Here is a 13693-nt window from a genome sequence, read left to right on the forward strand (position 1 = left end):
AATAAGTTATGCGAAAAATTAATGAATGAAATGATTGATATGCATGCAAAGAGGAATAAGATTATTACAGTACAGTACTTGCATGTTTGACTATAATTTGTATAATTTTTTTTTTTTTTTTCGAATTTTAATTGGTGATTTTCATATTATTATTATTAGCCATATGGTGCAAGGAAGCCTGAGGCTTATGCTGCACCAGCCAAAAAAAAAAAATTCCTGTATTACCCTGAGAGAGAGAGAGTCAGAAGTAGAAAGGAATCACCAAGAAAGAGAAGAATGATGATATCCAGCTGGGTTTTCCAAGCCTATACTCACCAGATGTTGAGCCCCTGGGGTAAATATTATTAAACTGTAATTATTGTCAGTAATGTGGTTTTTGTGAATTGGCTATTAGTATTTAGATGTTAAATAATAAATATTTCCTTTTGTTTCCTATTTTGTTTTCTCATATTCTCTTATAATTACATTCATAAATATGCATAAATATAAATATGCATAATCTCTATATTTATATATATGCATATTATGCATACATTTATATTTATGCATATTTTAAATTTATATTTATGCATATTTTAAATTTATATTTATGCATATTATGCATAAATATACAGATTTGTTTGTAACATATACTTATGTTGTAAATAATAAAAAATATATACATGTACCTCACGAAGTTTGCACCCCCCCCAGTGCAAACACTCTGGATTCAACACTGGCCATTATTATTAGCCATATGGAGCAAGGAAGCCTGAGGCTTGTGCTGCACCAGCCAAAAAAAAAAAAAATTCCCAAGTTACCCTGAGAGAGAGAGAGGGAGAGAGAGAGAGAGAGAGAGAGAGAGAGAGAGAGAGAGAGAGAGAGAGAGAGAAGTAGAAAGGAATCACCAATAAAGAGAAGAATGACGATATCCAGCTCGGGACCCTGGGTGTGCCAAGCCCATACTCACAAGATGTGAGCCCCTGGGGTTAAATTAACCATTCTGTCAAACATTGTACCTTCTGCAAACTAAGACGTTAAGCCTGATATACCATTTAAATATTGAAAACAACAATGGACCCAGCATCTAACCGTGGGGAACTCCATTAATAACATTAGTCCACGAAGATCAGTGCCTGTTGATAACCACACACTGCCTTCTTCCACTTAAGCATCCTTAATCCATAGCAGTAACTTGCCTTTTGCTGGATTTGTTTACCTATTTTGCTGTCTTCCTTATTATAATTGAAGGACTTATTATAATTGGATAGATTTCATCCACCCCAGGTGCCTTATTTATATCCATCCTGAGAAATTTCTCCTCCACTTTCCTTTCAGTTATCACAAAGTCATTTAGCTCCTTGTTAGAGTTTGATAAAATTCTGGCATCTCCTTCTCTAAAGAATTCATGTCTGAATATGGATGCAAAATATCTATTTAATTTGTCTACATCCTGAGCAGAGTCATTGACAGTTAACTCATGGCCCAATGTGATTCAGCTCCTTCCTTCTTCTATTAATATAAGCATAGCATCCCTTATATCTTAGTGACACCATGTCTCTGATATCCCAACAATGTCCGCATTTGATGATTTGACCAGCACTTCAAATTTATTTACTCTGCTCCTAGCATTGGTGTACATGCAGCTGTTCTTTCTCTTAGTTACTCTAACACTGCCCATGTATTTACTTGTTCAATGATGAGTCACACCAGGCCTTGAAATCCCTGGCACCTTGCTTTCCAGGCTGCTGAATATTCCAATGGAGGCAGTGCAGTAATCACTTTCACCTTTACCTGCAACTATAATTGACCTATTAGTCTGTATATCTCTCCAAGCTTTCAGTTCTCAGACCCACCTAATGCTGTCTTGATAGCATCGGTGAATATTCTTACATTCCTTCTACTCAAGTGTAGTCCAGCCTTTTAAAAACAATCTCCCCTATTAACAATTACAGTCCACACTGAGAAAAGGTCTACCCCATGAGCCTTGCACAATCTCTGGAAGGCCAAATTTATTTACAAGACTCTCATTATATACTCCCTCCTATTGTGCCTATGCAGAATTGCAGATCCTTTCAAATGTAATCTTAACTCACCAGATTTCTTTAACAATGCCCTGTATTTGTTAAGTGAGCAGATCTCCTACTCTTAATGTCATTAGCAGGGCCAGATTTAAACTTGTCATGGCCCTAAGCTATAACATATATTAGGCCCTCTCTCTCTCTCTCTCTCTCTCTCTCTCTCTCTCTCTCTCTCTCTCTCTCTTATGGTTCACCTGTGAAAATATTAAAACAGGATTTTTTAAGATGGACCGAGGCCCCTTGTATTGTGAGGCCCTATGCTGTAGCTTGTTTAGCTTATATGTAAATCCGACCCTGGTCATTAGTACCAATGTGTGCAACAATATCACCTTTTGTGCTCTTGAAAGATATGTGTTCTACAAAGTCATCAACTTTTACCCCTGGCCGACATACCCTGGACCTAATCCAGCTATCCTTTTTGCATAATATATTTTTTATTTTGCTTATAATAGCATTACCAATATAGCTACCTCCTCTGTGACCAGTGCATTTTGCCCTGGGGGGTTGCCTTTGTGTTGCCTGATGCACCAGGTGGGAAGGAGCAGCAGTGCGTAGCACACGCTTCTTGATTAGACCGGGGTTTGAGCCCGTCACCACCAAATACGGAGGATGCGGAAAGGTTAAGGAATGACCACCGCATATCCTGGAGCAATATGGCCTTAGTTGCTAATGCTCCTAAAAACCAAACAACAACAACAACAACAGCCTGATGCAAGCATTGGCATTGAGTTGGGCAGCTGAGATCTTAATGGGACCCTCATTTTAATACCTCGATGGCATCCACTCTGTTCTTCAGTCTCTCATTAATATCCATCAGAATGCTGAGTTTGTGCCTAATTTCCTCATACTCTTTACACAAGACATTCCCTTTGGCTGTAGCATGTCTTGTTTCAGATGGCTCTGCAAACATTGTACAATTAGTAAATTTCACAAGTCCATCATTTGTATTGATTATTCTCTTAGGCTAACATTTTTTAATGTTTTAATGGGAGGGAGAAGACAGAGAGTGGTAATCAATGGATACTGCTCTACGTGGATTAATGTTATTAGTGGTGCCTCTCAGGGTTCAGAGTTGGGCCCATTGTTGTACCAACTGGGTAGTGTTACACTCGGGAAGTGGAGAATGAAAGACACCTAGGGGTAATGGTGTAGTCAGATATGAAGTTTTCTGAGCAGTGCAGACAGGCAGCCAGAGTAGGTCATGGGGTCTTGTCAATGATATACAGGAATTTTGTGGGCAGGTATAAGGAGGTGATTATCCCCTTGTATAAGGCAATGGTCAGTCACACCTTGAGTACTGTGTACAGGTCTGGAAGCCTCATTTTAGGAAAGATATAGAGTACATCTTTCCTAAAATGAGGCTTCCAGATGTAGAGTTTCTAGAATGAGTACAGAGAAGGGCAACAAGACTGGTGAAGGAAACAAAGGGGGTGCTCTTATGAAGAAAGGCTTAAGTTCTGCAAATTGCAGCTTATGGAGACTAGGCACGTGCGAGGTGAACTGATTGTGGTGTATAAGGCCTTGAATGGATTGAGCAGGCTCAATGCTGATGGGATTCTTCCTCTTGGTCAGATTACAAACCTGAGGGGGCATAGATTCAACCTGAGGAAAGAGTTGTAGAACAGATGTGTGGAAGTTTGCCTTTAGCCAATTGGTAGTTTATTGCTGGAAAAACTTCCATCTGTTGTTGTGGAAGTTGATAGTTTAAATAAATTGAAGGAAGAAATGGACAGACTTTTGGAGTAAATGGTTGGGTGAAATGGGAAAATATTTGTTTTGGGCTGATGCTGTATAAGCTTGCTTTCTTGCATCATGTGCCTCTACCAATGCTCATGTCTTTTCCTTCCACCTCTGCTGTTTCTTTCATCTAATTCTGAGAAGCTTCTCTATTGTGATGCTCCTGAAACATGTTCTAGTGACAGAAACAGTGGATTCATGTTCTAGTGACAGAAACCAGTGGATTCATGTTCTAGTGACAGAAACCAGTGGATTCATGTTCTAGTGACAGAAACAGTGGATTCATGTTCTAGTGACAGAAACAGTGGATTCATGTTCTAGTGACAGAAACAGTGGATTCATGTTCTAGTGACAGAAACAGTGGATTCATGTTCTAGTGACAGAAACAGTGGATTCATGTTCTAATGACAGAAACAGTGGATTCGCTGCATTTTAGACAGAATTACCATAGCCTGTTTGCCATTAGAAATCAGTGACTACCTGGCCTACTTCCCTGTGTTTGGATTGGACTACCGAAGTCTTAAGACTGTCCATGTTCTATTATATTTTCCCTTCAAATCTATAGAATGCTTCAGTATTCTATCCAAGTTCCCCCCCCCCCTCATTTTGAATAGCTGAATTTTTCTTTTGTCTTTCACACTGTCATCATATCACTTATTTCTATTCACCAGTCAATGTTAATCATTACTTTTGTTAATTTCTTACTACAAAACTATTTTTTTTAAACCTGAGATAAGCCTGAATCGGCTCACCCTAAGCACGATTTGAAAATGTTAAACTACATCTTTCACCTCTCTTCTGAATTGCATATCTCCTCCTAGGGACTTACTCTGAACTGCCAATATACAGTGGCTCCCCTTTCCTGTTTATCTGCAACTGAAAGTTATAGTTATTTAAATTTATTTTTGTTCTGTTTGAACTGTCTTTCTAATGTCCCTTCTTTTTGGCCAAGAGTTCGCACACAACCTTTTTTCCTAAGACACTCCTTTAATGAGTGACTTATTATAATATAATATACTTATATTATAATAAGCCACTAACACTGAGCCAAAACATTATGACCACCTACCTAATATGATGTTGGTCCTCCAAATGCAGCCAAAACAGCTCGTACCCAGTGAGGCATGGATGCTACAAGATTTCTAAATGTATCTTGTGGTATCTACCAACATGTAACCAGCAGATCCTTTAACTCTTGTAAGGTCTGTGATTGAGACGCTGCAGATCGGAGTTGCTGTTCCAACACAAACCACAGATGCTCAATGGGATTGATGTCTGGGGAATTTGGAGGCCAGGGCAATACCTGGAAGTCTTCCTCAGGTTCTGTGAGCCAGTCTTGAACAATCCAGGTGGTGTAGCATGGTGTATTATCCTGCTGAAAAATGGCACCACTAGAGGGGAAGACTGTTGCCATGAAAGGGTGTACCTGGTCAGCAATAATGTTTAGATAGGTGGTAGACGTCTGAGTGCCCGGTACATGGATGATTGGACCCAGGGTATCCCAGCAGAACATTGTCCAAAGCATGACACCGCCACCACCATCCTATGGTGCATCCAGGTGCCATCACTTCCCCAGGTAAACAACGTACATGTACTCGGTCATACACATGGTGCGCCAGGAAACATGATTCATTGGACCAGACGACCTTCTTCCAATCACTCAAGGTCCAGTTTCGATGCTTGCATGCCCACTGTAGACACTGTCACTGGTGAACTGTGGTTAGCATGGGCACCCAGAGCGTACTGTGGCTACACAGCCCCATTTTCAGCAGGGTTCGATGTACTGTGTATTGCGACACATTACTTCCGTCACCCAGCATTTCAATTACCAGTGAGTTGTGCCACAGTCGCCTTTCTATTGCCACATACCATCCGGGAGAGTCTTTGCTCACATTGAGCATCGATGAGCCATGGTCGTCAACACCTCGCTGGCAGTTCGTGGGTCTTCCCTCCTCAGACCACTTTCGGTAGGTACTAATCACGGCTGACTGTGAGCACCACACCAGCCATGCTGTTTTCGATATTATTATTATTACTAGCCATATAGTGCAAGAAAGCCTGAGGTTTATGCTGCACCAGCTAAAAAAAATTTCCAGGCTACCCTGAGAAAGAGAGAGAGAGAGACAGACAGACAGAGACAGAAGTAGGAGGGAATCACCAAGAAAGAGAAGAATGATGATATCCAGCTCAGGACCCTGGGTGTGCCAAGCCCATATGCTCTGGCCCAGTCATCTGGCCATTACAATTTGGCTCTTGTCAAACTCCCTTAAGTCCACTGCCTTTCCCATACAAAGACCAAGAGTAACACTGATTAAACGAGCTCAGTATCAGGCATTTTTATACCGTATCCTGACCTGCATACACACCGTAGTTCACCTGCAGTTGCTTCGAGTTGCATAATGACCCGCTGGTCATAACATTTTGACTCATCGGTGTATAATATAATATAATTGGTATAATATAATATAAGTATTATAAGTACTACTTATTGTCATAAAGTTGCTTTCTAAGTGATATTAGAAAGTTGCCTTTGTCTTCTACAGTATTTAATGCATTTAATATTTCAACTTCTTATTCCTGGTTTTGTCTATTTATTCCTTTTAAATCTAAGGCTTTCTGTATAAAGATACATATACAGTACATTCTCTTCTCTTCTTATTTAAATGTAAGACTAGAAGTTTTACAAGTGGAAAATGCAGAAAAGTTTATTTTCAGATATGAAGGAGGTAAATTTTAAATCATGTTGCAGTGATTTGCATATAAAATTAAGAGATGTCTTTGAGAAAAAGTGATATAAATGATGACAAACTTTTTGATGAGCTTAAATAATTAAAAACATTAGTAGTTAGCTAGCTATTTTGATCTCCAAAGGAGTTGTTAAAATTAATATGAAAATAACTTGATAAATCCAGTGCAAAATATTGCACTTGACTTGCACTGTGTTTTTTAAAATTCTTCCTGCTTCTGTTGCAACCTGAGAAAGATGTGCATCACAAATACCATCAGAAGTGACTCCTCCAACTTTGAAGGCATAAATGTCATTTGGTGCAATAACCTTCTTAACATCCAAGTATGCTTAATCTATCTACCCCTAGACCATAATAGGAAATCTAGAATGGAACTATTTGCCTGGTTGACCCTGCACTTAAAACAAAACCACCCCACCATCATCACAGGGGACTTTAATATGCCACTCCCACATTATGCAGAAGCAAAAACAGAATTGGATATCCTTCTTTCATCACTAGGTATTTCCCCCTGCAGACCCCATCAACAGGACAGGATCAAAAGCTGGATCTTATCTACCTAAATATAAGTAAAGCTACCCTTCTGCTCAGTTTTTGAAGGTATAACTCGGACCACTTCCCTCTTATCATTGAATTTAGCCCCTTGCCTAAGAATATTAACCAGGATAAAAACAAAAAAGCAACAACCACAAAACTCATCTTCTCTCCAAGTTCATCCAGAAAGAAATAATTCTTCAGAAGCTTAAAGCAATAAACTGGAACAAGATCTACAAACTATTTCCATTTCAAGCAATAGACTGCATCTCAGATCACCTTTGGACCATTGCTCAATTAGGGGCAGCAAGAAAAATAAGAATTTGTGAATGGACCAGGTACGGATTCTCCAAGCAAATGAAATCATCTTTAAATGACAAGCAAAAAGCCTATCAAGAATGCAAAAATCACGAACCCTAGAATCCTATACTTTTTTTCAAAATGAAAAAAAGTCATATTCAACAGGATAAGATGACAAGCTCATAAAATAATCTATGAGAAACTTTCAGTAGGAAAGAGAATCCCTAACAACTTGAAACAACGCTTCTACATTACTTGGAAGGCTTTCAATGAATGAGCAGATCACACCTTTAGAGATTATGGCAATATACCACCTTGTTCAAGCCAACCTCTTACTCCAATAGCCAATCGGACCCACTGGAGAAGCTATCCATTTCTGGTAGGGAAATAGGAGCGGTCATCAGGGGCCTACCAAACAAGTTCACGACAGGTCCAGACAAATTCCCTCTTTTCATTATTAAGATATGTAGCCCTTACTTGGTGGACTTACTATCACATACTTTCAATAGAATCATTGAAGCAGCCACTCTCCCTAATGCCTGGAAAGTGTGCTACACAAAACCAGTAGACCTATCTCCATAGGATTCAACCTATTAAAAATTTTTCAGAAATCCATAATCAAACAAATAAATAATCAATGTTTTGGCCATCGTCCATCCTATCTTCACTCAGTCATTGAAAGCAGGTCTACTATTAAAAACCTCCTAGAGACAAGTTGCAGGATCTAAACTGCTCTGAACAGTAAAAGCCAGATGAACATCCTATTTCTGGACATCAAAGCTGCTTACGACAGGATATCGATCCAATCCCTCCTCTACTTCCTGAAATCTCACTGTTGCATTACAGGAAACTTACTCACACTACTGCGAGATTTACTCACATCGAGGGTCATAATAGTAAAGCATGAAGATTTTAGCATCAATTACACAATAAATAAAGGAGGGGTGCCCTCTGCAACCTGAAAATATTCTTCCCATCCAGCAGTAATGATAGTGAGCATAACGTTACGCTACAAGCCACACAGCAGTTAACTAATCTGGCCAACTTCCTTGCCTCGATTGGGCTCGAAATTAACCCTTTTAAAACTGCCCAGATGACCTTCTCCAGAAAGCATAAAATACATAACATTACCATTCTCTTAAATGGCCAACCCATCCAAAAAGTTGATCATCACAAGGATTTGGGAATTACCTGGGACAGTAAGTTATTATTCACTGATCATTTCACTACCACCAGGAAGAAAACACGAGCTGCCATATGGCACTCATGACAAGAATTAGCTGGGGTTCAAAATGCTCAACTGGTGAAGGAATACATTGTTAGATGCATTGCCCTGGTTGCCTTATATGCTTCAGTCATCTGGTCCTCAGCTCCTGAAACGTGTGTTAAAACCTTCCTAAACATAGAATATTGGATACTGAAGTGGCTAAACAAGATTTTCCAATTCCCCTTTACTGTCTCCAGAGACATTTTGTATGCAAATATGGAGTGGACACTGGATGTTTATTGTAATTTAGACAAATATTCCTATCCTGGCCAAGCTACTGACAGGAAGATATGATGCACCACTACTTACAGGCATCATCTTGCACCCACGAAGTTAGAGGCAATCATGCAGATTGCAAATTAAGCCACTTCACTCTAATCTAAACTCCTTGAAAAGTTTTTAAACAGGATGTTCCCACTAAATACCATAGAAACCCTAAACCAGTTTCAGGTTAACTGTGAAAAACTACTCCAATAAGTTGCAACACTACTACTGTGTCGCAACACTACTAGCTGGAACCCAACATCTTTTAGTTACTCTGAGTTATGCTATCATCACAGCATTCGGGTATGAAGTTAATTAATTTTAGTGTTGCAAACAGGGGCGGCTTGTCCTTAGGCAATGCAGCATCCCTAGCTATTTAAATCTAGATATATACAGTAAATGGAGTTATATGAAATTCTGTGAAGAACAATGCAACACAATGAATATTTTTATTAACAGGACCCACATATAGTATGTGCATCCTCTATTTCCAGTAATCATTTCAATAATAAAAGAATAAAAACACGAAATCGTTTCCAACTTTGAAGTTTAATTAATCGTAGGCCTCACTGTGTGCCAGGCAGTGACACATTTTATATTCCAGTGATATTGGCAACCAGCATGTTGGCAACTTGCCAATATACATTTTTTATAGGTGAAATGAATCAAAGTCACTGTAAAGCGTGCAGTGCAGATTTCATCATTGACCATGATGGTTGTGTAGTCACAATGTCAGTGTCTTTTTCTTATTCGCCCGAATTCCCATTAAGTTACTAAATAATATCAGTGTTAAGTCAATACTCAACATTCAACAGTAATTATGTGATTACAGCTTAATTGCGAATTGAGCTTGAACTTGGTAAGTTTAAGTTATATTATGAGGTGATGTGTAAGTAAAACATTTCTATGATAGACAATTTTGTGAAATTTGATTCGATCATGTCCTCTATGCTTCCCCATGAAGTAAATCACGTAATTCGATTAAAAAAGAAGGCCACCCCACATCAAAGATTCAAATTTCTCAGTGGGGAATAAGTATAATAAGATATATATTCACAGTTTTAAAACTGAATGGTACCAAAGGAAAAGTTGGCTTTGTGGTTGTGAAGTTAAAAATGCATTGTTTTGTTTTCCATGTTTACTGTTCGGAGGTGACTTAATGTGCACAAAAAGTGGCTTTACAAACATAAACAGAATGAAAGAAAAAACTCTAAAACATGAGAGTTCGAAGAAACATATTGATAATGTGATTTCACTATCGCTTTTAGGAAGCGTAAATATTAAAGAACAGCTTAGTGAGGCCTACAGACTTTTGATCTGCAAACATAACAGAAAAGTTACCAAGAATCATGAGGTATTATCTAAAATAATAGACTGCACTAAATTTTGTAGACAGTTTGAAATTCCTTTACATGGACATAGCGAAAAAGATGATTCTAAAAATCCAGGAGTATTCAGAGGATTAATAAATTTCGCCTGTAAATTTGATTCCAATTTAAAGAACCATTTAGAAAGTAATGCAGCATTTAAAGGCATTTCAAAAACTAATCATAATGATATTTTTGACTGTTTGCTGCAAATATGCTGGGATGAAATAAAAAGAGAAATTAAAGAAGCTTCATTCGTAGCTGTCATGGCTGATGACACAACAGATGTTTCAGAACATATACAAATGGTAATTGTTCTGAGATATGAACTAAATGGAGACGTTTTTGAGTATTTTTGAGTATTTTTTCACTTTGGAAAACCAAACGGCAGACAGAATATCGAAGTGCATTCTAGATCAGTTAGACATAATCCTCGAAGGAAATACTCAAAAACTGGTTGCTCAGACATTTGATGGCGCAAGTGTTGATGAAAGGCAAGAAATGGGGAGTTCAGGATAAAATAAAAGAAGTGTACAAAAATGTATGTTTTATTCATTGCTGTGTACACCAACTGAATCTGATGATGAGAAATGCAGCAAGTAGTACCAGAGATTCAAGAATATTCTTTTAGAACCTAATGTTGATACCAACATTTTTCTCGAGATCACCACAGCGTCTCTCTTTTCTCAGAAAGCATATGGACAGCCATGTTGCCTAACCTTCCCCTACAAGATGGAACTTCAATATACGCAGCGAGACCAGTGTTTATGAAAATTTTGAATCCTTAAAAAAATGCATGGAGGAAAAAATACAAGCGACAGCAAACGCAGATAAGACGATTTTAGAAGCAATTGGAATTTTGCACATTTTGAGTAATGAAAAATTCGAGTTCTGGTTAAAACTTTTCCATCAGATAATGCCTCACGTGGAAGTTATTTATAATCAAATGCAATCTCGAGAAAGTGAAGCAGTTAAAATACATGAATATATAGGAAACTTTAAGAATGCCATTCTAAAATTCAGGAATTCAATGTACTGTGAAAATCCTTCAAAAACACTCATGATTGAGGTGAAGGAAGATCGACTATATAAATGTTGACATAGGTGAGAGATATTCTTTTACAAAGAAATTAATTGCTGCTAAATTGTTTAACAAGGAGAACTTTGTTATTTTTTGTATGAAAATGCCCACGGAAGAGGTATGGGAGACTACTGAGGCATATCCCATGATTGAAAGAGAAAAACTTCTTATGGAATTACAAGTTTTCTATAGCAGACATGATCTATACAATTATTGCAAATTAACTGACTTGCTGAAATTTATCTCAGAAAATAATCTAGCTGAAGTTCTTGGTCATTCAACATTAAAAAGATTAAAAACATTTTTAAGGAGCACTATGAATTAGGAAAGGCTAAATGCTCAAGCAATGCTTTCAATAGATCAAAGCTTGGTCAACAGTGCACCAAACTTGAATGAAAAAGTTATTAATCTATTTTAAACAAATAAAAACCGAAGAATGGATTTTGTTTTTAAATAAAAGTTCAAGTCTGTTAATGGTAAATGTCTAGTTAATGTTTTGTAGTATTTTTAACTTGCTTATTATTATTACTGTGTATGTCTACATGTCTTATAACCAAGGCAATTTAATGTAACTTTAAGATGCAGCACCCCAAGCATCAGAGTTACGAGTCACCACTGGTTGTGAATGCTCCTCTATGAAGACATCCAGAAATGAAGAATAAAATTTTTATATTAATATACATATTTCCTTTATTGCTAAACTGTAAATATTTCTGTAAATTTATCCTCTTCATTGTAAATTACCCCTCTGGCTTACACATCGTACATGGGGTGATTGTAACTTGCAATCAACTGAAAAAAAAAATAATAAAATAAATAATAATCTTTTTCAAAACTGAAATTCATTAAGAATTTTTTACAATGCTTCAGGTATGACTTAGGTGATCTTGCAATGTTAACAATGCAAAAACACACAAAGCTGTCACCTATGGCTGTATCATGTCTGGCTGAAGAGGTAACTTTGTGAAGAGGAAAGAAGTAACACACATACAATCCTGATTTGGAGATATGTCATTCCTCAGTAGTTCTTCAAACCAAAAGCATTCCAACTACTTTGAGCTCTTTGCTCTGCTGCTCTAGTCTGAGGTATGATTTTAATCTAAATTTAATATAAATGCAAAGTTTTAAACTAAAACTTTAATAATGCTACACACTAATTTTAAATAAACTAATAATGCTACACACTAATCCCACTTATTTGACTGTAGTACAAACAGGTGCCTCGGTAGCCAAGTGGGCATGAGCAGCAGTGCGTAGCACGTGCTTCTTGATTAGACTGGAGTTCGAGCCCGTGCCCACCAAATACGGAGGATGCGGAAAGATCAGGGAATGACCACCGCATATCCCCCGGAGCAATATGGCCTTAGTTGCTAATGCTCCTAAAAACCAAATAACAAACAAACAAGCAGTACAAACTATGCTACTCAAAATTATGTTATGTAGTGTGTGATACAGTTATGTTATAAAATTTGTTGCTATTGCTATAAATTTATATTTCTGCTATTGAATACCCTCCTACAAATCTACACATAGAAACCAACAATTAGCACCTTATTGTTCCTGTATCAGCACTGTAACAATGGTGGAAGAATTCAAATGATCTTATATCGATAATGGCAATGGCAGCAGAAGTTGATTGGTTTTTCTAAGCAACTTCAAAGGCCAAGTAAATAATGAATTTACCAATGCAATCAGCTACATACAAATAATAAATGTGCTACCAATTTTAAACAAAAAGTTAAAATAAATTTTTAATCAAAAAAGAAAGATTCATTTAGTGGCTCCCAAAAAAGTGATCTATCACTTTTTTTGGGAGTTCAAGTCACAAAGGAGGTTAGGTCAGCTAATGCAGATTGTAAGAAGCCTTTAGCAGAGGATGCAAAGAAAAACAGTAAAGATTTCTTTACTTATATAAACACTAGAAAGAAGGGGGTGAATCATATTCGTCCACTTGATATCAATGGTTTAACTGTTGATAATCCTGCTCAGTATGTTGACAAATGGAATAAGTATTTTGCATCTATGTTCACACGGGAGGAATATTTTATGGTGCAGAAGTGAGTCAAATTCTGGTGGGAGCTGAATAATTTTGTGATAATTGAGATGAAAGTGGAGGAGAAATTGTTGAAGCTAAATGTAAAAAGACACCTGGAGTGGTTTGAATCTATCCAGTTACATCACTGGAGGCAGCAGAAGAGATAAGCAAACCTTTATCCACAATTATGAGAACATTCTTGGATTCAGAGGAGGTCCCTATTGATTAGAGATGGGTGAGTGTATACCTAATTTAAAAAAAAAAAAGGGTGGCATAAGTTATTACAGACCTGTTAGCTTCA

The 13693-nt window shown here is 37.5% G+C and overlaps 1 long non-coding RNA gene across 1 annotated transcript in view; it reads left to right on the top strand.

Moving 5' to 3' along the window:
• The first annotated feature begins 209 nt into the window (after positions 1–209).
• The window catches only part of LOC150087068 (uncharacterized), a 90615-nt gene continuing 77131 nt past the window's right edge, over positions 210–13693 (top strand). The window contains exons 1-2 of the long non-coding RNA XR_016546867.1: positions 210–334; positions 12228–12443. This is a non-coding gene — a long non-coding RNA (uncharacterized LOC150087068). The remainder of the gene's footprint in view (positions 335–12227; positions 12444–13693) is intronic.

This window comes from Mastigoproctus giganteus, chromosome 4 (assembly GCF_048544385.1).
Source record: "Mastigoproctus giganteus isolate SK-2022 chromosome 4, ASM4854438v1, whole genome shotgun sequence".
NCBI classification, from domain to species: Eukaryota; Metazoa; Arthropoda; class Arachnida; order Uropygi; family Thelyphonidae; genus Mastigoproctus; species Mastigoproctus giganteus.